This window comes from Trichosurus vulpecula, chromosome 3 (genome assembly GCF_011100635.1).
Source record: "Trichosurus vulpecula isolate mTriVul1 chromosome 3, mTriVul1.pri, whole genome shotgun sequence".
Lineage (NCBI taxonomy): Eukaryota > Metazoa > Chordata > Mammalia > Diprotodontia > Phalangeridae > Trichosurus > Trichosurus vulpecula.
Genome location: NC_050575.1, coordinates 2,163,665 through 2,188,977, shown reverse-complemented (window position 1 = coordinate 2,188,977; position 25,313 = coordinate 2,163,665). Strand labels below are relative to the sequence as shown.

General features: G+C 38.3%; 1 protein-coding gene across 1 annotated transcript in view; it reads left to right on the top strand.

Moving 5' to 3' along the window:
• Window positions 1-25,313, top strand: part of CTNNA1 (catenin alpha 1) — a 150,666-nt gene that overhangs the window by 51,446 nt on the left and 73,907 nt on the right. The gene's annotated exons all lie outside the window — the stretch shown is intronic.

The following is a 25,313-nucleotide window of genomic DNA, read 5'->3' as shown; positions in this document are numbered from 1 at the left end:
TTCATTTAAAAGATTCCTTTTATTAATCCAATTACTGATGGCAGAATATCGGATAATTTATGGATTTAACTTTTTTTTGACTGAAATATAGACAACCTGAGTATTTTTCAGTACTTAGGCTGGTAACTTCAGGTGTTATTAGCTTAATTGCAAAATACAAGTACTATTTTTTCCATCATATTTCTCAACATGGAGAGGCTGTAAGCAGAAGACTTTTGAGGAGCTGCCACTTTTAATAATAAAATACAGTTTTAGATCTAATTGTGTGAGAATATGCATGCCATACAGATTCCTGTCTCTTCATAATTGTCATTTCTAAATTGCTTTTCAACCAGATGGACAAAAATTAGAATAGGGCATTGATTCAAGCATTTCCCTAATAGAAAATTATCAGGCTGAATTTAGAATATTTTTGAACTTAGAATTCTGCCACCACAGAGTTTGTGGTCCTGAGTCTTTTTGCCTAAGACAATACTTATACTTAAGTTTTTTGTCCAAAGGTCATTTTTCTCCCTCTGCCTTTTTCTTTTGAGTTTTTAAAAGTGTCTTTACCCTCATGATCAAATTGTTGGGGTAAAAAATAATCGATTGACATTTATTAAATGCCATCTATGTACTCTGCACAGTGCTAAGCACTGGAAATACAAGGGAGGGAGCTCACGGTCTAATCAGAGGGGACAACATGCAAACAACTATGTACCAAAAAGATAGAGAGAGGCTAAATTGTGGGAGGTGGGGTAGTCTCAGAACGAAGACACTAAGATGAAGGAGAACTGGGAAAGGCTTTGTGCAGAAGGTAAGACGTTAGCTGAGACCTAATGGAAGTCAGAGAAGCCAGGAGGGTGTTCCAGGCATGGGGTCATCCAGTGAAAATGCAGTTAGGAATCAAAAGCCAGCATTATTGGATAACAGACTACTTGGAGGGGAGTGAAGTGTAAGAAGGTAGGAAGGGACCAGGTTATGAAGGGCTTTAAAAGCTAAATTGGATTTATATTTGATCCTGGAGGATGTAGGGGAGAAGGGTGGTAACGTGAGAAGGTAATGTGGTCAGACTTGTACTTTAGGGAGATCAGTTTGACAGCTGAATAGATTATAGATTGGAGAGACTTGAAGCAAAGAAATGAACCACAAGGCCAGGTGTTAGGTCCTGAGAGCCTGCGCCAGGGTCATAGTACTGTCGGAGAATAGAAAGCGGTTTATGGGAGAGTTTTTACGAAGGCAGAAATGACAAGACTTGACAGCTTGACTGGCTGTGGAGAGTGAGAGGGAGAGTAAGGAGAGTGAGGTTCCAAGACTAGGAGGACGGTGGTGTCCTCAGCAATGATAGGAGAGTTAGGAAGAAGGCAGCATTTTGTGGGAAAGATAATAAAAGTTCTGTTTGGAATGCACTGAGTTGAATATGTCTGTGGGACAACTGGGAATATGGTGAAACTAAAGGTTAGAAGAGATTAGGTCTGGACAAGTGGACCAGAATTTATCTGCATAGAGATGATGATTGAAACCATGGGAGCTGATGAGATCGCCAAGGGGGCCTAGGAGAGAGTGGTATCTGTGGTTAGCAGGTGTGACCTGAATGAAGATTATCAAAGGAGAATGAGAAGGAGCAGTCAGATGGGTAAGAGGAAAAATAGGAGAAAGCAGCATCACCAAATCTGAGAGAGTCTCACGAAGACGGTGATCAGCAGTGTCAGACACCACACAGAGGTGAACGGTGGGGATTGAGAAAGGGCCTTGAGATCACTCATAATTTTGGAGAGGTCGATTTCTTGAATGTTGAGGTCAGAAGCCAGACTGCAAGAAAAGATTGAGGAAAGGAAATGGTGCTGTCTCTTGGGGACTGCCTTCTGGAGTAGTTAAGCTGCAAAAGGGGGCGGTGATACAGGACAGTACCTAACAGGGTTGGACAGATCAAGTGAATAGATTATCAAAAATCAGTTTGTGAAGAAAGAGCAAAGTTTGGATTGTCACTAGAATATTAATAATATTCAACATTATTTCATTAAAAATCTTTTTGATATTCCTTCCTTGCTATGCATCTTATTTGTTCAGTTGAACGTATTCAGTAAATGCTGCTGGTGAGTTAGGAATGTATATTCTTTGAGTGAAGTTGAATGTATTCCCTTGTTTAGCTTGTTTCTACCACATTGTAAAATTAGTAGAGCATATGGAATTTTTTAAAGCTATTGCTGTGTTCTGATTGTAGCCAATCTACCTCAGAAAAATGAGATTAGAGGCTCAGTTAAATCAAGTGGAAAAAACAGTTGATAAACCATGTTGAAACTGTGGGACACATTTAACAATCCTTATTTAAGCTTGAAAATTTCAGAACTGGGTAAGTTGGAGCATGAATTACACTGGTCGAGTTTTAAATAGGGAATCAAGGGGCAGTGATATACATAAATAGATCAAAGGTATGCGCTAGATTTGAACTGAGGAGAGTAGTGCAAATGGCCCCAAATGCTTCAGTACCTAAGCATGCGGGGTAGTGAATCAGCACCAAGTGCACTATAGTGATGACAGAGTGACTAAGAATTAACAGTGAAATAACTTTTACTGAATTGTGAGAGGTGAAAGCTCATTTGCTTTCTACTAGTGTTCCTTAGGACAGGTCATTCCATCCCTCTGGGCCTCAGTTTCTCAGTTGCAGAATGGCAGGGCTCATCTTTAAGAAGGTTTAAGCTAGGAATCTTGAATGAAAATGAGCATTTTCTTGATAAGTATAAATAAAACATAGCTTTCTGTAGATGTCTTTATGTTTGACTTGTATTTTAGTCCTCTGTGGGGCGTGGAGGGGTAGGTATTTTGTGGTCTTTACCATACTTTTCTTGGGGGACAAGTTGAGGTTTATTGTTTTGGGATTAAAAGATGCTCATCAATGAGAAAAACCAGGCTCAACATTTCCTGTTGCTTGTTTATGAGCTATCATATGCAGAGTCTCTCACAGCTAGCTAAAGGCCAACCGGCCAAGGTCGTCCATTTAGGAATTTCAGGCCTAGCTCTGCCATAATGCAAGCCATCAGTCTTTGACAATTTTCCTGGGAAACGAATGAGAAAATGTATATGTTACATTGAAACTGTAGACAGCTTAGACTCATCAAAGCTGACCTATGCTGTGATGTTTTATTAGTAAGGCTTCATTATTCAGTTTTTGGGTTGCTAGGGTTGCTGGGATTCCATTCATTCTGAAACCAAATACTTTCATACCAGATGAAAATGTTTTAGATTGTCATCCAGTCTTGTCATGCAGTGTGAAAAAAGAGCAAGGAAACTCTTTAAATTCTTTGCCCTGGACTATTTCTTGGTGCCCAAATATTACAGAAATTGTATATAATTGTGCATCTTTTATGCTATATAAGGGACTGAGTTTATTGTAAAATTGGCTATAAATTTAAACTTTATTGAAATCCTGAGGTGTCTTCTAATATTTGTCAGTCGTACTTCCTTTCTGTGAATAGATGGTTGTATTTTCAGGTACTTTTATTGACTTTCCAGTTTGAGCTTTTATGAGAGTTCCTAGAGAACAGAGGCCATGTATTTATAGTTGGGAATATTTGAATATTCATTTTGCATTGAATGAAAAATTTAAGTAAATACAGGATTAACTTTATGCCTTTGATGTAATATTAGAAATGTAACTGTTGTCAGTGAAGATATGATATTTTTATGGTCTAAACTAGTGGTGTCAGACTCAGTTGAAATGGGGACTATGTGTTTGACACCTGGTCTAAAGTGATGGTGAAGTGTGGGTTTTTTCAGAAACTACCTTAATGAGTCAAGCCATAATTTAGCTTGAAAACAAACAGGTTTGAGAAGCATTTTGTGCATGTGGCTTGCCAGTTAGAAAGTACATGACCTTTTATGATCATAAAATGCCATATTCATTTATTAAATGCATGCTTAATGAAGAAATAGTAAAGTTGCCTTTTGAAGGCAAGATGATGGATAAGAGATTTGGAAACATGATCAATATATTGGCCTGCGGATGAGGAGGATTTTAGTATGTCAGAACCGATCTTAGGCTGTTTCAGTATTTTTATTTTCTAACACATTAGAGAAATGTAGGAGACTTTTGTAGAGCTAGAAACTCCTTACTGAGTTGTGAGGGTTGTTTGTTTTAAACAAACCAAAACCTTAATCTTTTTAGTTTCTTGAGGTTTTTCAGTTGGAATGTTTATGTCTCAGATCATTACACTTTATATTAATTTCCAACACACTGTCAATCCAAGTAATGAGCTTTTTGTTATAGGGAGAACTCCAAAGACAGTCTCAACTAAGGCATTATCTATAAGGTTTCAGTCCCTCTGTTGTTACTTTAAATTATTTTGGGTACCCAAAGAAGTACAAATTACCTTGGAGAATGGATGGTGAGGTCAAACTTATGAAAGCAAGTTTTTGGAAGTTATGAGGTAAATCATTATCTCTAAGATTATTTTTTCTGGTCAAAAGATTTGTAGTCCACTGTGACTGTCAGTACTTTGGACTAATAAGTCAGGTGTCTATAGAGTTTTGTGGCTCCTGTTTTAAGTGTGACTGAAATCCCTATTTTGTGGGTGTTCAAATGCATAATACTTCTCTATTGATATTTGAGTGAGCTCCAGGTTATTTTCATTTTAGAAGTTCATAAGTGCTCATTGATAGTAGTGTGAAGCTGGAAGTTTTAGTCTTACTTTGTGTCTCCAAATGAGTTTGCTATAGAATTACATATAATTAGACATTTAACCTAAGTCTAGCTTCATTTTTTTAGACTAATCCTTATATTTTCTCACTTTTCATTTTGCTTCTAAACTTTGGTACTTTCAACTTGAAATGTTTCTTTTCCCAACCCGCAGGCCAAGTTCTGGGACAGTTATTTTATAAAATGCTGAATATTGAACTTCAGAACTACGCTTTACCATAGGTGAGGAACCTTTCAGGATTCCATTCTTTACCAGAGCAAAATATTTCCTTCTTCCCCTGAACTATTTCTTCCTTAGATACTCTTCAGTCTTGTTTTACTGAAAGTTGTAACCCCAGCATCTCTCCTGGTCGTAAAACAGACTTTGTGAGGAGATCTATTTTTGGCTTATTTTATTTTCAAGTGCTTGTGATTCCATGTTGCAATCTTTTAGTCATCATCTCCAATCACGGTTTTCAAAATTGGAGACTGGCTATTTAGAAACATCCAGATCATTAAAACAACCTAGTGTTTATATGCGAAAGCAAATTCTTTTGTCATAATGGTTTGCTTTAGGAGGAGATTGAAATTTAAGGAGGGAAAGAGGATCTTCTCTTTCCTTTTTCCATAGTTTTTTTCGCTATCTAAAAACTTCAGGCAAACTGCTTTAGAAGTAAAGTTGTTAAGATAGTCAGAAATAGTGTGCCACAATTTTTCCTACTTAAGTCTCTTCTGATCATTGCAGATATAGTTAAAGTTTTGCAGTTTAACATTAGGTTTAGTCTAAAAAACCCTGTGTAGATTAATTTCTAGTTACCTTTGAGACCACTTGTTAATCATCCTCCAATTTAGCTCTGTAGGGCAGTTATCTAGGGAAATCCTTTAACCTACTCTGAGAAGATGCATAGATCTGATTTGTAAAGCAAAAACTCATATCTTTTATTGTTTCCACCACCCCCCTCTTAATCTGTTTAATTAAAGTAATATAATATGCCCAAAAGCCAAATGGACTGAAATAATTAGAAGTCAAGCCACAAATATTTGAGTAATAATGTTAATTCAGCTATACAGTTTTGAAAACTAACACATATAAACAGATATTGTTGACCATTGGGCTGCTGGGGAGCTGAACACTGACCTGTCTTACAGATCCCTAGGAGTTCATGTGTAAAGCCACATGCATTAGGAAAAATCAATGTTGTTTTCCTTCTTCAAAGTAATGATGCAATATGATAAAATGCCATTTTATTCTTTGTGTCTATGAGATCAGTAACATTCCATCATTAAGGGAGCTGATTGAGTTCATCAGTTAAACAGTCTTGTCTTTTTCTCCAAAGGAATATTAAGTTATGACATTTTCAGAACTAATAGATTTTAAGAATAGGTAAAACCAAAATTCATTGTAACTTCAAGTTGGATTCAAGTTGATAGCTGAGACTGCAGTAACTGCATAGGCTGTCCATTGCTGTCTGTATCGTTTAGATCAACTCTTGTCTCTTAGTACGGTGCAGTGTGATGAACTGTATGGATGAATACACTACTGTTCCTTTTTTATGGTACTATTTTAAAGCCAATTCAAAATAAGATCAATTATTTTTCTAATCCTTTTGGTGTTGACATTATTTTTATGTCACATATTGTATAAATGTGTTTGAGAATTAAAATTTACAAATTTGTAGAGTCATAGTTATAAAATTGAGAAGGAAGATTGGCTGGTTACACACAACAGGGTCAAAGAATCTAAAGCTAGAAAGGACCTCATAGACTGTCTAGTCCAGTCTCTTCATTTTTGAGATGAATAAGATTGAGAGAATAAGTGGGTGAACTGGGATTTGAACTTGAGCCTCTTTCCACTATACAGTGATAAAAGCTTGCCCTGATGGACATGGGTCTTCTCTTCTATGCTTCATCCAAACTAAACTATTTGCTGTCTTCTTTAAACATCCATTTTCTTCCTCCATGTCATTGCTCATAAGCCTGGAGTGCCTCAACTTTCCCAATCCTCCTCTAGTCCCACAGCATTATGGAGTTAGAGCTGGAAAGAATGCCTTATTTTGCAGATGAGAAATCATGTGACCCAAAGAGGTGAAGTGGTAGGATGAGTAAGAAGATGGATTTGAACTCAGGGCCTCTTGATTCTAGGACCAGTGTTCTTTTAGTGCATCTCTTTGCTTCTCATTGGTTTGATATTGTCGGTAAATGACAAATGGGTTTAGTGGCTACATCAGCACTCCCAAAATGCCTCAGATTTTGTGTATATCTAGGTAGGAGAAGGTTAAAGTTCAGACAACCTGTAACCTTAAATAAATGTTTTTTTTCCAGTATTTGTAATATCGATAGAGATTGTTATTGGGTAAAATCTTTTAAAAGGGAAGAGATAGGAATGGCTTATTGAGCTTTTTGTTCCATATAAATAATCCTAAAGCATTAAGAAAATATCGAACAAACATTAAGCTCCTACTGGATGCAAGGTACTAGATCAGGTCCTGACAGTGCGATGCTAAATTATTTTAGCTGTCGTAAAGAAGCTTATGATGTATACACAAGCTTAAGATGTATTATACAAAATAGTGCTCTAGGAAAGTTTGAGGAGAAACAAAACATTTTCAGCCGATGGAGAACAAGGTATGTGTCCCAGAGGAATATCTGAGCTGCACCTTAAAAGAAATTATCTCAAAAGTTGAGCTGGTCGACTGAGAAGGCGGGACTGTCGCCACTAGAAATACAAAGTTCTGAGGAGAGGTGATTTTATGGGAGAAGATACATTTTGGACGTGGCGAATTGATCTGTCTGCAGAAGTTCATCCAGTTGGAGGTGTTCCGTTGCTGATGAAGGACTGGAATTCCAGGGAGAGATTCTGGCAGCAGGCCCCGGGAAAGAACTCTGGGCCATCATACAGGGAGGGGGTGAGCAGAGGAAGGCCTAAAGGAGACAGACCACAGTCAGAGAGGCTGATTTTTAAAGCAACAGTGTTCTTTGGGTGGTCTTCGTTGCCTGTCTTTGGTCATTTACAGGTAACGATTTACTTGCCGCAGGAAGATGGTTTTTTGGTTTTAAACCCCTTTTCTTTTAAAGAGACTTTAATCCCTTTCCTGATTTATTTTTTCCAAAATACATATCATGCCTTCCATTCTTTGAAGCATTCATATTCAGTTTAAGCAAGTATTAGCAGGATTGCATTGGGCACCTGTACTCCCACCACTATAGAATTTTGTACTAGGCTTGCTTGGGGCGTGCCAGGGAATTAGAAGATAGAAATTTAGTATTAGAGATAGGCACACATAAACTAATTGGATAATAATTATAAATCAAGATGTTAATGGGTATAAAATAACATTTCTAATAATAACAACTTTGATACCTAATAGCTCATTGGACAAAAAATAAAGGGAGAGTTGTATGATCTAGAAAAGTGTCCTGGAAGGGGAGAGAATGTCTGGTACTAAATCTTTAAAAACATTTCTGTATGTCTTGGCATTTTGCAAAAAGGAAGAGAGAGAAAGTGATATGTGAAGGGGAAAGATTTAATAAGTGGCAGATCCTGGATGACAGACAGATTTGGCTTGGTATAAGGCAAACTGTAACTATTATACGAAGTGGGACCTTTGAACAAATTGCCCTCTTACCTTCTTCCTAGCCTCCCAATTTGTCTTTACCCTGAGTTTACTGAGTAAGAGGCCTGTAACCTGAATGGATAGTCTCAATAATTTGCTCTGGAGATCTGTGTTTCGATAATCTCACCAATTTGAAGCCTTAAAATGATGAGATTGGCATCTTTCTAAGGACAAATTTATCCTGTTAGTATATTTCCTTATGATTAAGAAAATGAATTTTAAAGCAAAAATGAATAAAAATCTGCTTTCTCTAGCCTCTAGACAGCGACACATTAAAGACTAATGACTGCCCACAGGGAATGTCAGATCTAAGCTATTCTACTTTCTCTGGCAGCTTAATATCCGGTGAATCAATAGTTTTAGGGTATGTCTGTTTAAAATGGGTAGAAGAAAAAGGGTATTTAAAATTCTCCATGTCCTGGACAGGTGTATCTTATTTGATCTGGAACCAGTTCCTAAAATAGGAACGAAGTCAAAAGATAGGATTTTATTTGTAGCGATTCTTATTATATTTTATTTCTAGCAATGCATATTTTAAAAGTGAAATGTTTTAAAAGTGTTTTGGAGATGTTTGGAACCCTTCCCTCCAAAAAAGATTTGTTTGGAGTAGTGGAAGTATTTGATGGCCCTGTAGCTCAAAGGTATCAAACATGTGGCCCAATCAGATTGAAATGTAATTGGGAAATACTTTACCAAATAAATAGTACAATGAAAGGTCGACCCATTAGCAGTGAACAGCAGCTTTAAACCAGCAGCATTTCCAAGCTAGAGCCAGGCAGAGGTGACTGAAGCAGGAATGGGGACAACAGTCTGTGATCTGGTGGCCTGAGACTATTGGGTTTGGATTCCCTGGCTCTGCTCACAGCTAGCAAAGTTAATCTTTACAAAACAGAAGAAAGAAAATAAAAATCTAAACTTTTATGGCTCAAAAAAAATGTAGATAGCATCACATTTTAAAACTAAACGAGAGATACTTATGTATGGATTATCAGTCCCTGTTGACTCCTCTGCTGTATGTTAGTGTATATTGCTCACAAATAAGAGTAACTCAGAAATTTGAGAGTGAAATGATGAGATGTATGAATGTTGCAGATAATGAGTTGTGTAAGAGTTACCTTAAAGTTAAAAATTGAGGAAGAAAAAAGTCTACATCTTGGCAGATAAATCTGCTTTACAGTGTGTGGAAAATTATTACCTTAGTGTTTATAGTTTAGAATTTTGTTTAAACTGCTTTATGGAGTGTTTAGAAGAGATCGTTACAGAATAGCTTTTAACATCAAACTTTAAAGCAGCTGCAACTCATTTAGGATTTCTTCCTGACCATATTGGACTGGACTGTAAGAATATTTTTCTTGTAAGATTGAAACCTGTGATGTAGTAGGAACAGTTATCTTTAAATGGCTTCTATAAAGCAGACTTTTGGAAACGTTTTAAAGGGAGAGCATGTATCAATACACATCAGTGCATTTCTCTGCTCTGCTAGTCTTTCCGATGCCAAAGCTGCAGATTTTATCCTCCTTGATTGTAATGTCTTCTTTCTGTTTATCATCTCCAGTTTACCCTGGCAGTGTTTTGTTTATTCTTGGTTGTTTAGATGTTGTTTTCCCTCCTTGAGGGCAAGGCTGGCTTTAGGCTTTCTTTGTATCCCTAGTAAGTAGTGCAGCACATAGTAGGTGTGAAATAAATGCTAATTGACTATCACAATCTTGAGCATTTTTGCATATATAGTCATTCCGATATTTATGATTTGGGATATTCGTGTGTGCCAGCCATTGATAATTAATTAGATGGGAGTGTTTGGAGATTTGTGGCATACTGTGGAAAATTGCAGGAAATTTATTATAATTAAATTTTGTCAAACATTTCAGACTACACCCCTCTCTCTGTTTCTCTGCCATCCATGGCTCTAAAGACTCTGTATAGTGTGTGAGATACTAATTTCTCTCCAGCAGAAACTGCAACCTTTTTACAGGTACGTTGTGTTGTTTGACTTTTTGTTTTTGTGTGTTAAATATGATTGGAATTATTAAAGGTTTGAGGGGCAGCTAGATGGTACAGTAGATAGAGCACCAACCCTAGATTCGGACAAGTTCAAACGCAGTTTTCGATGCTTATGCTAGCTGTGTGACCCTGGACCAGTCCCTTAACCTTGATTGCCTCCCCCAAGAATAAATAAAGGTTTGGGATGAAGCCTAGAGTTATTTGCAGTTTTTCACATTCTTGGGGGTCTTGCACCCCTAACCCCCATGAATGTCAAGGGACTATCCTTATAACTTGTTGGGTGATTTGGATTTAGATCATGTCACCTGTAGGACCAAAGAATGTAATTTATCATCTTGCATCATCGTAGACATTTTTACCATCTTCCGCATTGAACTGAAGCGTTGTTGATAAATTAGCATGATGTGAGTATGTTAGAAGTTGTCCTCAGAGCCCCCTGGCTTCGTGTTTTGCTGACTAATGTTAAGTTTGCGTTTCTCTTTGAAAACTTTGTAAAACCCTTGACATAGAATTGAATACCAGATAAAATCTAGTAGTTTTGCTCTGTTTCTTTATTTTTTATCATTTCCATAAAAAGCAGAGGTGGGGAGATGGTGGATTAAGGACAAACAATAAAAGAAAGGTGAGTTGTTGGTCTTTATAGTATTTCCTATTTAAAGCACCTAGACCCTTGTTTGATTCTATGGTGTGATCACTTCTGGCTTTGCCCTTACCTTCGCCTCTGGAACTACAGCATTGAAATCCCATACAGGTTTCTTCTTTCTATGGCTGTGAGGGTTAGAGGAAGAGAACAAAACCCAGAACAAGGTGGATCATTTTTGTTATTATGGAGCATGTGCTCTCTGTCACAATTGCCTCATTTAATTCCAGCGCTGCACAGTCTGTACTTAGTTAAGCTTGTACGCTTGGCACAGAGTAGACGCTAACTGTTGCCTAGTTGGTTCTAAGCACTAAGAGTTGTTTTGTTTGAGTACAGTAGATTTTACGTTCGTTTTCGTACGTACTATGCCTCAAGTGCGGAGGTAGGTTTGTTAGGAAGATGTATGTAGCCTCTGAATGGAACAAATTGGAGTGGCCATTGCGGTACCTTGGAGAAGAGAACGGTGCTTACTCTGCCATGCAGGGAGGGAGATGCGTTACTGAATCCATTGGTTCAAAAATTGTTGCCCTAGTGTCAGAGCCTTGGAAATGTATAGGATAGATTTCACAAAGTTGATTTGTGTAGGTTGGGGTTTGCTATGAAAGATGCCAATGTGGCAGTGATTATATAGGCAAGCGTATCCCTGGGAAATTGTGAGTAACGCGGATGGCACCCCTCACTCTTGTAGCAAATGAAATCGCCGTCGTGTTCTTTCTAGATTTCCCCCTGCCCAGCTGGGATGAAGGTGATCTTGCATCTTGGGTTTTAAAGCCTGTTTCATTTGAGAGCTTAGTTACTCTGGAGACCTTTTTGCTATGGCCTGAAAGTTGTCTGATAGTTCTAGTTTGTTTATATTTGGATCATTCCCTAGTCACACAATTTTCTTTCTCCTAGGAGACAATATTCCATCGCTTCTTTACACGTGCCGCCGACTGTACTTGTCCTGCATATTCGGGATGATGGGGATTACAAGGGCTTAGCTGTTGGTTGCCTTGGACGGTCAGCCACTTTTTTGCTTTCCAGACTGTAAGAGCCTTTGGTAGTTTCATTTCTAGTTTTGCTGAGTGAAAGCAGTTCATTTTCCTCTCTACCTTCCTCCCCTTCAGCTATAGTCAAATTTGGAGAGTTGTGACTCTTTTTTTAATGTGCATTCTGGTAGTAATGAGTAAAGACTATATTAATTTCCTTTTGCTTAGCAAGTGTGTCCCTTCTGACTGTGTTGCAGGGGTTGTTTTATTACTCTCCATTTGTCTGAGCTGTCTAGCCTGAAGTTGGTGGCCTTATTCCCAGATTCATAATATGTTCTCTTTACGATTAAAATACACATTTTGCTTGAGTCTGGCTCACTTCTTTTTAGTTAATTCCATGTGGCATGGGGGAGGGTATTCTCTGAGAGTCAATTCTAATTCTACCAATTTAGTTCTTGGATTAGATAGCTCTGTAGTATATTTTTATTGCTTTTTTCCTACTCAGTTTTAGATGTCTTTGATTATTGCTTTCGATGCTGGCTTTTTACTTGAGTCCTATAACCAACAGTGTAGTTTGTGGTTTCTCATTTATTTTATGGAAGCCATATTTATTGCCTTCCCTTTTTCCTTGACAATGGTAGGTATAGCAGACTATATTACACTGCTATGATATAGCCTGTTTTTGTCCCTTCTCGTAAACATACAGGCTCATTATATAACAGAATATGCATTCTATTTGCTAAAAATAGTAACTCTTCCATGACTTGTGTGGTATAAAAATGGTAGTGTGTGATGGGTGGTATTGACTCTAAAACATGAATCCTGAGCCTCTTTTACAATCTGGTGAAGCTTAGAGACCCTTTCTCAACCTAAGGTTTTTAAATATCTAAAGATATAAAATAAAATACATCAAATTACAAAGTAAACCAATTATTTTGAAAATATTTTGCAAAATATTAAAAAACAAGTTCCAGGTCTTTCTGCCTGATATAGTCTAATCTGTCTGTCTCTTCAGATCAGCCTGCTCTTTGCATTCATATAAGTTCACTAAGCATTTATTAAGTGCCTGCTATGGCCCTAGGACACAAAGACAAAAATAAAAATACCTATCTTCAAGAAGCTTACGTTCTTTTGAGGAGAAAACATTACGTACTTGTCTGTGGAATTGCTTAATAGTCAGTGGTGTCATCCTGATGTGAAAAAGCTCTAATTTGGTGACCACTCTGTACTCTTAGCTGTTTCAAACAGCCATTCCCAGGTCCCTGTTTTTGAGAATGCCTGAGGAGTTGAAATCTGACACAAAACGATCGTTGAGTAACATCGACTTTGTTGGGTTTTTAGCGTTTTTATGTTAGTCCTATGAACCAAGTGCTCTTGCTATCCATTGTTTGCCCTGTTTGATTATAGATATTCTTCTTGGTCATTGGGTCAGTCCTTTCACCAAGCCTTGTGTTTTTTATGGTCCTTTGAATCTCATCTCACCATTTATTCCTTCCCACTTCTGCGTTGTCTTGTTTATTCCTGAAAATTCTCTTATCGTGATGATTAATGTCATGTCTCTTTGTTTTTCTGTATTTTTACCCCCAGACATTTAATAGTTGATATCACTGTTTTCACACCAGTGGCATCCGCTCATGATAGTTCTTTATTGCAGTAAAACCTGTATATCTCACAAGTCTGAAATAGAATCATTATGTCTTATCTTTCATGTTGAAATTTTTCTTAAACATCTTTAACAGGAAAGCCTTAGGCTAGTTCCTCTGCTAGAATCTGTTTTGTGTCATGGTAAAGACACTTTCATTCAAGAATTAATTAATATTAATAACCGGCCACATGAATGTTACAGTGTGGCTGTTAGATATTTGTTATCTTTTTTTTCCAAACATTGTTCCTGCGAGCTTTTGGACCACAAGAATTTCATGTTTAAGCTTTATAAGTACTTTCCTTACAAACAGCCCTGTGCGATCGATAGTTTGAGTAGTAGTTTTTCCTCGAGTGATTCAACTCAGTCAAATTTATTTTAACAACTTTGAAGGTTTTGTTCTTCATTACTTTACCAGTGTATCCTTTCCTACCAGGAACTCCTGTGGTCTAAACTCCTATTTTGCTGTATCTTTAGGAAGGCCGTTTATTTTCTATGAAGTCTACAAGTACATGCTTTCTAGTTGAGGAATGCTAATGTAGGTTGACCCATAAGGGGTTACTACTAAAAATGACTGCATAGCAAATCTGCTTTGGTCTCCATGAGGGAATGTAGTTCATGATTTTTAGACTCCTTGTATGTATAAATTTTTTTTGCAGTGTCATTGTGAAGAGTTCGAATTCTTTTTAAGTCTTCCCTTAAAATAGATAAAAGAACAGTAAATAAGCAGAAACTTTTTCTTATAATTTTCTGATCCAAGAAAGTTGCCTCTAATACTCTAACTAGAAATTTTTATGTCACCTGCAAACGTCCTGGGGTGTGTGGTGGATTTTGGTGAAGTTGGGTTTGGGATCAGAGAGAATTTTCTTATTTGTGTTACTTCGGTCTTCCTTTTATGAAATACTGTTTTGCTTCTTTCCTCTACTACCCTTCCAACTGGAAATACTGGCCTAGAACAACAGTAGCAGAACCACGGGAATATTATAAAATGTGGGGAAACCTAGAGGAATCAGAGAGGACAGCTCTGGCAAAGAAATTGAGAACAACCATGACTCATCTTGAGTCCTTTACAGTGATTCAGGAGTCCTACTGACCCTTGTGATGAAAACTCGAGTTTAACTATTTAGCGAAAGAGACGGGCCAGTTCTGCTGTCTCAGAGGGGACGCTAGCTGATGGCAGTGCCAAGAGAACTCTACTAGTATTGACTTAAGGCATATGCGTAATTTCAGTTGTCCCCTTTCCTCTCCCTTTAATCAGTTCATTGAGGTAGCCAGTGTCCTAACTGGAAGTCAGGAGTAATGTTCTGCACGACAATCGGAGGCAGCTAGAGTACCAGGCTTGGAATTGGGAATACTCCTCTTCGTGAGTTCGAATCTGGCCTCAGACACTTCCTGGCTGCGTGACCCTGGGCAAGTCACTTAACTCCTGTTTGCCTCAGTTTCCTTATCTGTAAAATGGGGGTCATAATAGGGCCCACCCTCCTCCCCCCGTGTGCAGAGTGTTTGTGAGGAGATCCTCGTGGCAAACCTGGGCAGCGCTTGCTGTTGTTTCTCTGTGTTCTCTGCGCGTAAAGTCTGGTTTCCACATTGGCTTTCCTCACGCCCTTTGAAGGCTCTGAAGAGCTGCGCAGACCCCTCCCTGCAGTGCCTCTTGTCTCCCTCTCTAGCGCACATTCTGGAAGTAAGGCTTTGATGTGTTCTCGATTGCTTTCAGCCTAGCTGAATTTCAGGACTATAGGATCGTTTTCTTTTGATGCTTGAGCTGGCTAATCATAAATAAGACATCATTTCCTGCATCAGTTAGTTATATAGTAAATAAGAAATGAGCTAGGGCTAATAGTTGCTGCTTTGGGTGCAAGGAACCTGTTAGTTTTTTTTTTTAATTTAAATTTATTTATTTAACATATTTGGTTTTCAACATTGATTTTCACAACAGTTTGGATTACAAATTTTCTCCCCATTTCTACCCTCCCCCCACTCCAAGATGGCATATATTCTGGTTGCCCTGTTCCCCAGTCAGCCCTCCCCTCTATCACCCCCCTCCCCTCTCATCCCCTTTTCCCTTCCTTTCTTGTAGGGCAAGATAAATTTCTACGCCCCATTGCCTGTGTATCTTATTTTTTAGTTGCATGCAAAAACTTTTTTTTTTTTGGAACATCTGATTTTAAAACTTTGAGTTCTAAATTCTCTCCCCTCTTCCCTTCCCACCCACCCTCCCTAAGAAGTCGAGCAATTCAACCTAGGCCACACATGTATCATTATGTATAACCCTTCCACAATACTCATGCTGTGAAAGGCTAACTACATTTTGCTCCTTTTCAACCCATCCCGCTTTATTGAATTTTCTCCCTTGACCCTGTCCCCTTTCCAAAGTGTTTGTTTTGATTACCCCCACCCCCATCTGCCCTCCCCTCCATCATCCCTTTTATTTTTTTTTTTTTATCTTCCTCCCTCTTCTTTCCTGTGGGGTAAGATACCCAACTGAGTATGTATGGTATTCCCCCTCAGGCCAAATCTGATGAGAGCAAGGTTCACTCATTCCCCCCTCACCTGCCCTCTCCCCTCCTCCCACAGAGCTGCTTCTTCTTGCCACCTTTATGGGAGATAATCCACCCCATTCTGTCTCTCCCTATCTCCCTCTCTCAGTATGTTACTCTCTCATCCCTTAATTTCATTTTATTTCTTTTAGATATCTTCCCTTCATCTTCAACTCACCCTGTGTCTGCTCTCTCTCTTTTACATATATATATAAAAACACACATATATATATACACATACGTACACATACATACATATACACATAGATATATACATACATACACATTCACTTATATATATATATACATAAACATATATATATACATATGTGCATGTTCCCTTCAACTACCCTAATACTAAGGTCTCATGAATCATACACATCATCTTTCCATGTAGTAATGTAAACAAAACAGTTCAACTTTAGTAAGTCCCTTGCAATTTCTGTTTCTTGATTATCTTTTCATGCTTCTCTTGATTCTTGTGTTTGAAAGTCAAATTTTCTATTCAGTTCTGGTCTTTTCACTGAGAAAGCTTGAAAGTCCTCTATTTTATTGAAAGTCCATATTTTGCCTTGGAGCATGATACTCAATTTTGCTGGGTAGGTGATTCTAGGTTTTAATCCTAGCTCCATTGACCTCCGGAAAATCGCATTCCAAGCCCTTCGATCTCTTAATGTAGAAGCTGCCAGATCTTGGGTTATTCTGATTGGGTTTCCACAATACTCAAGTTGTTTCTTTCTGGCTGCTTGCAGTATTTTCTCCTTGATCTGGGAGCTCTGGAATTTGGCGACAATATTGCTAGATTTCTTTTTGGGATCTATTTGAGGAGGTGATCGATGGATTCTTTCAATTTCTATTTTGCCCTGTGGCTCTAGAATATCAGGGCAGTTCTCCTTGATAATTTCTTGAAAGATGGTATCTAGGCTCTTTTTTTTTTTTTAATTCTTTATTTATTTTTAGTTTACCACGCACGGTTCTACATAGTTTTGAGTTCCAGTTTTTCTCCCCACCCTCCCCCCTCCCTCCCCAAGACGGCATGAAGTCTCATTTAACTGTCATGTATAACTTCGCATTGAATTAATTTATGCACTAGTCAAGTCGTGGAGAAGAATTTTGACCAATGGAATGAATCATGAGAAAGAAGAAACAGAACCAAAAAAAAAAACAAAAAAAAAACCCAAAAACAAAAACTAAAGAGAAGCAGAAAAGGCGAGCATGTAGTGTGCCTCAGTCTGTATTCAAACTTTGCAGTTCTTTGTCTCGATGAAGATAGCATTTTCCATCGTGAGTCCCCTGGGGTTGTCCTTGCCCCTTAGGTTGCTGAGAAAAGCGCAGTTTGTCAGGGTTGGTCCTCACGGAATCCATATATCTGTGGCTGTGCACAACGTTCTCCTGGCTCTGCTCCGCTCACTTAGCATTATGTCGTGTAGGTTTTTCCAGGTTGTTATGAAGTCTGCATCATCCCCATTTCTTATGGCACAATAGTATTCCATTATCTTCATGTACCACAGTTTGTTCAGCCATTCCCCAATTGATGGGCATCCCTTTGATTTCCAATTCTTGGCTACCACAAAGAGAGCCGCTATAAATATTCTTGTACATATCGGTCCTTTTCCCGCTTGCGTGATTTCTTTGGGATACAACCCTAGAAGTGGTATTTAGGCTCTTTTTTTGATCATGACTTTCAGGTAGTCCAGTAATTTTTAAATTATCTCTCCTGGATCTATTTTCCAGGTCAGTGGTTTTTCCAAGGAGATATTTCACATTGTCTTCCATTTTTTCATTCCTTTGGTTCTGTTTTATAATATCCTGATTCCTCATAAAGTCACTAGCTTCCACTTGCTCCAATCTAATTTTTAAAGTAGTATTTTCTTCAGTGGTCTTTTGGACCTCCTTTTCCATTTGGCTAATTCTGCCTTTCAAGGCATTCTTCTCCTCATTGGCTTTTTGGAGCTCTTTTGCCATTTGAGTTAGTCTGTTTTTTAAGGTGTTGTTTTCTTCAGTGTATTTTTCAGTATTTTTTTGGGTCTCCTTTAGCAAGTCATTGACTTGTTTTTCATGGTTTTCTCGCATCCTTCTCATTTCTCTTCCCAATTTTTCCTCTACTTCTCTAACTTGCTTTTCCAAATCCTTTTTGAGCTCTTCCGTGGCCTGGGACCAGCTCATGTTTTTCTTGGAGGCTGTTGGTGTAGGCTCTTGCACTTTATTGACTTCTTTAGGCTGTATGTTTTGGTCTTCTTTGTCAGCAAAGAAAGAATGCAAAGTCTGAGACTGAATCTGGGTGTGTTTTCACTGCCTGGCCATATTCCCAGCCAACTAACTTGACCCTTGAGTTTTTCAGTGGGGTATGACTGCTTGTAAACTAGAGAGTTCTATGTTCCACGTTTGGGGGGGAGGTGCCAGCTCTGCCACACCAGCACTGCTCCTTCCCCAAGAACCCCCAACCTGAACTGGGCTTAGATCTCCGGCAGGCTGTTGCACTCCTGCTCTGATCCGCCCCTTAATTCCTCCCACCAGGAGCCTGAAGTAACAACAGCTGTAGCTGCCCCACCTCTGCTGCCCCCGGGGCTGGAAGCCGAACCGCGAACTCCTTCCACTCCGAACTCCTTCCACTCCCGCAGCTTTTCCCACTAACCTTCTCCGCAGTCTTTGGTGTTTGTGGGTTGAGAAGTCTCGTAACTGCCACAGCTCACATATTCAGGGCGCTAGGGCCCCCTCCGCCCGGCTTCTGTTCTGGATGTTCCACGACGCTCAGGCTGGGCTCTGCTCCACTCCGTTCCTAGCTCCCAGCTCCGTGTGGGATAGACCTCACCCAGAGACCATCCAGGCTGTCCTGGGCTGGAGCCCTGCTTCCCTCTGCTGTTCTGTGGGTTCTGCCGTTCTAGAATTGGTTCAGAACCAATTTTTGTAGGTTTTTGGAGGGGCTCGGTATAGAGCTCACTCCAGTCCCTGCTTACCAGCTGCCATCTTGGCCGAACCTGTTAGTTTTTAGTTTTCATGCAGGAGATTTTGAGTCCCCCAATCCAAAGGCACGTTAAAATTGCTTGGTATCTAAGCTTTTTATGAATATGTTCCCAAATAAGGGAAATATTTTAAAATGTAAATACGTCAAGGAGTGCTAAGAATAAAGAGACAGTTATTTACAACATGCCGGTCCATGACTGGCCGCTTTTTTAAACATTTAGAGTGGAATGGATTCACACGGATTGACATGTACTAAAGCAGCTAACTCCTTAGGAATTTTTTCACTGGTAAATGCAAGATACTAATCTGTAAAACGTTGGACTTATAGCTTATTTGACTTTAAAATTTGGTCTTCCAAGATAGAGCCGTCTTCTCTATGTGGCCTGAGTGTTTGTGAACCTTTTCTAAGATATGGTTGATCTGTCTTGAATAGAAATGGTTGAACTGTGGTAGAACTTTCACACTTTCCTGTTGATTTCACATGTGCACGATTTCTTTACAGATTTGTTGTTTTAACTAAGAACATAATGCTTTTAGCCCCATCTGCAGAATTTATGTGTCTTTACATAAGCATTTGAACCTTATTTAAGTGTAGTTCCTTTGTTCTCCAAGTCAAAATGGAGAGTACAAGACTTTGAATCCTATTGGAGAATCAGAGTGAAAATATCTTTGAGAGATGGGTCTGAATACTTGGTTGTCTTTCCTGAACAAAATGGAGCCTCTTTATATTGATCTGTATGCTTTTATCATTTCTTCCTTCCACATCTTTCTACAGCTGAGTGTCCACACTCCTTAAATAGCTTTTAAAAATTTGAATAATTAAATGAAAATGTGGCTCATGAGAAAGAAAAACTGAAATTGAGTGGGTAACTGCTGGAAAGGAAAAATAAGGAAAAAAGACACAAATTTCCATCCAGGATATTGTAATTTAGAAATGAAATAGTATGGTAAAAATAGAATAGAAGACTTTAAAATTGCTACCAGCAGTCCCCAGACTTATACACAATTTCAGACCATTTTGTTTGACTTGAGACTGGTGAAAATGTCTGCAAGTAGTTTTACCTGTCCAAGGAATATTAAATGAAAATGAAAATGGTGGTGTATATATTATTATATCCTACAAAGATCACCCCACTGCCTCTGTATCTGGGGAATGGTTTTCTTGAAACGCTCATTAAAGGCATATATTTTCAATATGGCCGGCTAGGATTCATTTAGAATTCATATAGAATAGTGCTGACTAACTGTCATACAAAGGTATTGAGCCTACAATCTTAACTTGGCATTTGTGGTGCCTTAACCTGCCAGAGGAAGTACTTTGTGCCTGTGCTTACATGTGTGTGTATCTAACAATGTGCATATCTACTGTAGATGTATAAAACTCCTCAGAAATTCACAGAATCCTTTAATAGCAACACTGGAAAATGCAATACAAATTTAATCTTGAAATGTCTTCTGAATTTTTTTTATGCAACTTTTTTTGTCAGACATTCCTTCGACTTTGAAAATGTCTAGTCACTGTTGACGTTTTTCAGCTTAAACGTTTTTCAGTTGTAGTTCAGTTGCTAGAAGTCACTTGGAAGAATAAAATGTAAGTTGAACTGGATTTCTGAAGGTCCTTCTACCTTTCATTATCCTATTGTAGCTGACAAAAGGAGAATTATTAATCTTTGGCAGCTGAAGTGCTGTAGTTTGTTTATCTTTGCTATCCTTTTGTCTTGCCCTTCTGTCTCCATTCTCTTTAAAACAAGCTAGCAAAAACAGAAACTTCTGTTTTGAATACCTTAGGAATTCTTTAGTTTTGGGTTTGTTTTTTTTTTTAAACCAGTTCTAAGTAATGTTTTAATTGACTATGGATGAAGTTTGCTTACTTGTGTCCATGTGGTTTTCTCCAGTAGAGTGTTTCTTTTTTTGTCTTTGTATCTCCTGCATCTTGTAGGTTTTAATAAATTTGCAGAATTGAATTGTCTAAATGATTCAGTAAATATTTAGAAAGAATAAGCAATCTACCATGTGCATGGGACTAAGCCAAACTTTAGCTGGTAACTATACTAGTGTTGTTGAAGCGTATGAGGCATGAAGGTCTTAGGAATTAGGAGACCAGACTATTTAAAGGGGACAGTGTGTTGAGAAGAAAAATGTGAGCCAGGTGCTGAACTTATTAGAAGGGAGGGGAGGAGTGACTTAGAAGTCTGTAAATGACCATAATAAGGATTTAGACCTAATGGAATGAATCTTAAAAGGAAGGTAGAGGGTTACTGCCTAATGCTGGAAAAAGAAGAGTCTGAAAATTGCAGTGAGGGAGCAAGAAGGATGCCAAGGAATGTGATGTCTTTAATAGAAATTGACACTTTGACACTTTCACTTCAGTGAGTATCAGAAAATAGAAAGAGAGAGAGAGAGGAGAGAGAGAGCACTCTCCAGTGCCAGGATGAAGGGGTATGTGGTCACAATAGAGGAAATTGGTAAAGACATAGTGGAAAGGGAGGGTAGAAGAGAGTTTAGGGCAGTTATAATTGAAAGACTCAGCAACTGGATTGTGGTTAATGGATGGTGAAAGAGGGAGAGGACAGATTGTATACTTGGGTGCCAAGAACGATGGTGGTACCCTCAGAAATATAAACATTTGGAGGAGGAGCAAATTTGATAGCAAAGATGAGTCGTGTATTGTACATGTTGAGTTTGAATTATGACATCCGTTTAGTTATATAGATACAGAAATCATCTGCAAAGAGATCATCATTAAACTCTGGGAGTAATAAGATCATGCAGACTGAGCAGCAGTGAGACAACTAGTAAGAGAACAGAAATGAGCATCAGGAAAACCCATAGAGGAAAGGGTAGTCACGTGTCAGACTAAAATGGTCAAAAAAGTTCTTCAGGTTTGGTCTCAGAAAGAACAGTTTGAGTTGAGCTGTTTGTTATTTCACAAAGATTACAGTATTGCAGGGAACACAACACATACAAGTAAAATCGAATGTAACACACAGGAGAGGTGCAGGCAAGGTGTTCCTGAGGTTTATGGGAAAACTCTGGAAGCTAGAAATTAGGAAGTAAGCCAGTTGTCATGCCCCATGCAGAAAATTGCGAAGTCATTTGCTTACTAGGGTGGACTACCCCCCTGTCTCTCCATTCCTTCCCTCTCATGGTCCTATCCTTTGCAGAGAACTTTGGAGGAACTTGTGGTTAACCAGAGATTGGGAAAAGGGGCGCAGGAGTGTATGAAGGTTGAAAGGGAAGGGAAATTAGAAATTTATTGTCTAAAATGTTACAAACTAATTCATCTTTCAGGCCCCTAGCTACCCTGACTATATGGAAAAATGATTTGAAAAATGAGTTTGTAATTATTTTTCATTGTAAAGAAAACATGGAAATATTGGGTGAATGCTGGGGTTTTTTTGTTTGTTTTTACCTTTAAAGAGACTTTCTAATTGAAGATGAGATGTTACATTATGATAGTGATTTATTCTAGGGCATGGAGTGTTTCTGATGCTTTGTGAGAGTCATCAAAATGCTATTTTTCATTCCTTCGACCTCCTATTATTAAAATGTTAGGTAGTTATAGCTTTTGGATTTCGATTAAAATTGTATTTGGCAGCCTCGTTATATAGCTTTTAACAAAAACACAGCAGTTCTACTCAAGTTTCAAACAGTGAAGCCATTAATTAATCTCTTACACAGAAAAGTAACAAATTAAACCTTGTAATAAGGTCCTTTTGTAGTATGTAAGTGAATAAAATTAACATGCTGTCACTGCTGTACTGTACTGTTGCGTCAAGGAGCCAGAAATTATTAAAGTTGAAGAACTTTTTCCCCTAATATTTTTTTTTCTGGTGTGTTTATTCTCCGCCATCTTTTCCTCCTCTTCTCCCCCTGTCCTAGGGTATGGCATGTTTCTTTGATGTTTTGTGATAATCATCAAAGTCTTAAAATGCTATGTTTTACCTTTCCTACCTCCGAGTGTTTTAAAATGTTAAGTGATCACTAGAGAGGTAAGTCTCTTCTTGCGAGCCATTTTCCCTTCCTAGTTCCCACTAGTCATTAAGAGACTTACTAGTTTATGCCTTACTGTCCTCAAGCTCTCCTCAAACTGGCCTTCTCCATTGGTGAGAATGTTTTGTTACGTCAGACTTGGAAAAGTGCCAGACCAGTCTTCCTAAAACTCAGCTTTTAGACTCCCTCTTTTTTACCCATATGTTGCTCCTTGTTGGGAGCCCCATCGAAGGGAAACTTTTCTTTCTCACTTTTAAGATCTTTCACACCCTGATGCCTCTTTAGCCACCCGACTTCTTGCCTTCTCACTCCTCAGTAGGCTGTTCTTCTTTTCTTCCTCAGGCAGCTGGTGCTACCTGGGGTCAGGAAGACTTGCGTTCAAATGTAGTCTAAGAAGTGCAATAGCTGTGTGACTCTAGGCAAGTCATTTAACCTCTTCCCTCATGTAAAATCAGGGTAACAACAGGACCTACCTCTAGGATTGCTGTGAGAATAACCTGTTAGGATGTTGGTAAAGTGCTCAGCGAGCCTTGAAGGGTGAGATCAGTGCCGTTCTTCGTTTTCTCACTGTCATTCTTATTCCTGACAGAATATCTTCTGTCCAAGTCCTACCTGTTCTTTAAGAACCGTCCCAAATTCTACTTCTTTGATCTATTCCTTTTCTCAGTACCACACTGTTTACTATTTCCTATGTGATTTTGTATTTGATAATTGGTGCAGGTATATCACTTCCATCTCAGATTGGAAGCTCCTTGGGCACAGGGAGTGTGTCTTCATTCCTTAAAAAACATCTTTCCATAGCACCCAGTATAATGTTAAATACACACTGGGTCCACAAACCTTGATGATTCATTGAAAACCATTGAAATTACATTCTGTGTACTGTACCTGAGAGCTGATTTGTTGGATGTTCGAAGTACAGTGTACTTTCAGTGATTGTGGATTCTTTTTGCAGACCCTTTAGCTTTTTGTTCTGGCACATGAACAGCATGTTTTTTTCCCTTCAGCTTAATCACCCTCTTCTCTGCCAATTGCTAGTGTGGGTGGTATGCTGATAATCACTTTGTAGCAATTAGCATTATATTTCTTAAATCAGTGTGTGTATGGGGATACTTAGTAAATAAAGTATTGTTTTGATGTCACATTCTTTTAAATTGTTCTTATGTATTCAGACCCTTTTATTATTTTTATTATTCCTCAATAAAGGAATGTTGTAAAAGTAATCTTCAAATGCCTGATATCTATAGTTCTCACATTCTCAGTAGTGGTTTTGATAAGCCATTTGATAAATATTGTTCATGGTTTTTAAATCTGGTTCAGAAAAAAAAAAAGTAATGTTCATCCAAGCCTCCTCACCCCAATGTTGTCAGCAAAAGTTTAATTTGAATTTTAGTTAAAAAACTTAAAATGATTGTGTTTTTCTTTAGATCAGAACAGAATTTAGCATCTTATTTCAGATTATCAAAGTCAGTAAGTTAGTACTCTAAGATTACTAATTTCATAGATTGGCTTTTTACATTGGCAACCCAGTATTAGAAAAGGAGTTAAATGCTATACCCTTCCATGTGCAATAACTTTGCAGTAGCCAATCCTTTTGACTTTTTTTTGTGTGTGTGTTAAAGTTGAAATTGCCACAGGAAGAAAGATGAAAGATCCAAGTTATTGTGGCGTGGTAGAAACTCAACTTTTGCATATTTTTTAAAATAAGTTAGGATATTTAGTTATTTGAAAGGGTAAAGTAGATCTTAGGCAATCCTTGAGACCATTTGTTTTGTTCTTTACAATCTATATATATCATTCACTTCTAAACCTGAGCATAAATTGTTTGTGTGGTAGTTTTTATCATGCACCGTGGTATTTGTCAACTCTTAGGAATGCTGCATCTGATGGAAAGAAGTTGGAACCGTTTGCTATTTAAACATTTGGTTACAATAATGTATAAATCTTAGGCTGAAGTTTTAGCATAATAATAAAATAGGCCCTCAATGTTGGACCTTGGAGAGTGCTTTTGGGAAGCAGTGTGTGATGCCTATTGGTCTGGAAGGAACATCCATAAGGAGAAGTGGTGTTCTTCCACTTCACAAATTGGAGGAAAACCAAATTTGTAGCTGTATTTTCCCTACTTTTTTTTATAATCAAGAGAAAATAAGCATGTTGATCAGAGAAAAACCAAAATTGCATTGTGATAAGGAACATTCATGGTACAGTGGAACGAATGAGCCAGGGGCTTTAAAGGCAGAGGACCAGGTTCCTGTCCTAACTGATAGCTCACACACTACCTATGCAACCTCATTCAGGTC